At 41.8% G+C, this 2,145-nt stretch overlaps 1 pseudogene; it reads right to left on the reverse strand.

Moving 5' to 3' along the window:
• Positions 1–200: 200 nt before the first annotated feature.
• LOC114615434 lies at positions 201–647 on the reverse strand (annotated as a pseudogene).
• Positions 648–2,145: the final 1,498 nt, after the last annotated feature.

Here is a 2,145-nt window from a genome sequence, read left to right on the forward strand (position 1 = left end):
CATGTAACTCTTTGATACACATGTGTACAATGTATAATGTTTAAGTCAGGTTAAGAATTTTTATCTCTTTTTTTTTCATGGAGAGTAAATTTTATTTGGTGAAGGCAAACATCTTCCATAAGAAACAAGAAGGGCAAGGTGCTGTGATATGGGGCCTCTGGGGCCACACAGAAATCTAGGCTCGGGATATAGAAATGTCCTCAGTCATTCAGCAACATCCAGACAAGCTCTTCATATTTGATGCATCCGTTGCTGTCCTCATGCCCTGCCACTAGCATCTCTACATCTTCCTCTGTCATCTTCTCACTCAGTGTGACTAGGACATGACAGATTTCAGCACCCATGACGGTGCCATTCCCTTCCTTGTCAAACACACGAAGACCTTCAACATAATCCTCATAGGTTCCCTGGTCCTTGCTTTGGACATGGTCTGCAACCTAGGCAGGAAGTGCCCGAAGTCCAGCACCTTCCCATTCATCTCATCACGCTTGGGGTTCGCCGGCCAGTACCTCGGCGTTGTTAGGGTTCTGGCAGGGCCCGCATCACATCCCCACAATGACTGTACAGGATCTTGCATCGCCTGTTCGGTCAAACAGCTGGAAAGCCTCCTTGAACTCTGTGGTCTGGTTCTCGGTGAAGTCACCCATCTTGGCTGCTGAGCTCTGCAGGACCTTTCCCCCATTTTTATCTCTTTAAACGTTCATCAGTTATTTATTGTAGAAGTATTTATAATTCCTTCTTAGCTTTTATAAACACATGGTACACAGTTTACATGCCCTTAGTACATATCTGTAATCACTCTGCTGGGAAACAGTTCTCAAGAACTCCTTGCTTCTATATAACTTTACCTTAGCACTTATCGATCAACCTCTGCCCTGCTACTTTCCCCAGGTTGTGAGACTCTCCATTATATGCTCAATTTGTATGTGCGCATGCGCTTGCCTGCAGCGGTGGCTGCTGGAGAGCGGTGGGTGCAGAGGTCAGTGCTGAAGGCCTTTTTTATTTTCCCTTCCTCCTCTTCAGTTTCTGAAACAATCTGCCTAGACTGACTGGCCAGCAAGCCCTAGTGATTCTCTTCTCTCCCGAGTGCTGAAACTGTAGGCACATGTCTCTGTGCCTGGCATTTACCGGAATGTTTGGGATCTGAGTTCAGGTCCCCACTTCTGTGAAGAGAAAAAATCAATCTCAGAGGAAGAATCTGACTCAGAAAAGAAATGAACAAACTATCATAAACATAAATGGCCTACCATGCAGAATTTAAAGATAAGTCATTCCACAAGACCCCCTGAGAAATGTACAAAAAACCAAAGGGGCCTATCAGATCTGCTGCTGGTGTACTTCAAGCTCGGCAACAGGGTAAGTTGTTAGGCTGTTTCCCAGTGAGGATGAAGAATAACAAAGAGGATAAGGATCCCTTGTGGGAACCTTTGGCATTTAAGTTGATTATGACTCCTCATGATTGGTTTAAAATTGCCAGAGCCTATCTAACTAAAGATGAATTTTTACAGTGGATAGATATATTTAAGAATTTGCCTCAAAAAGAGTTATCTAAGATGTCTGAAAAAAGAGAGGAATGAAAGAGTTAACATATGAAATGTTTATGGGTACAGGGGAATGGTTTGAAGAAATGAGTCAACAAAAAATGACGAAGGAAGCTCTAGTAAATAACTCAGCTGCATCCCTAGAAAGCACGGAGACACTTGCTTAATAGAGATACAAATACTGAAAGGCTTGCTAATATAATACAGAAAGCAGAAAAACATTTTGAGGAATCTGTTGCTCAGCTGACAGAGCCTATAGAAAAAGTAGTTCTTAGCTCTGAAGCAAAAGATATTGTTTTTAAAACAACTGGCCTTTGAGAATGCTGCACTTGCTTGTCAGTCTCTTCTATTTAAAAATCTATTTAAAAATCTGGAAATTTATTTAAAGCATGTGTGGAGGTTGCTACTTCATATTTTTAAGGTGTACCCTTTACAACAATCTCACAAAGCCAGAACATTATCCAAAATCTTCCTAATCAAGGACAGAAAAAAATTAATAAATCAGACTTGGCTCATAAAAGTTATTCAAGTAAGAAGCCTGGACATATCAGCAAACAATGTCCCAGTAAGGCAGGAGATGCCATAAAGTTTAATGCTCCTGGCC

The sequence above is a fragment of the Grammomys surdaster genome, unplaced genomic scaffold, assembly GCF_004785775.1.
Source record: "Grammomys surdaster isolate TR1022 unplaced genomic scaffold, NIH_TR_1.0 126678, whole genome shotgun sequence".
In the NCBI taxonomy this organism is placed as follows: Eukaryota; Metazoa; Chordata; class Mammalia; order Rodentia; family Muridae; genus Grammomys; species Grammomys surdaster.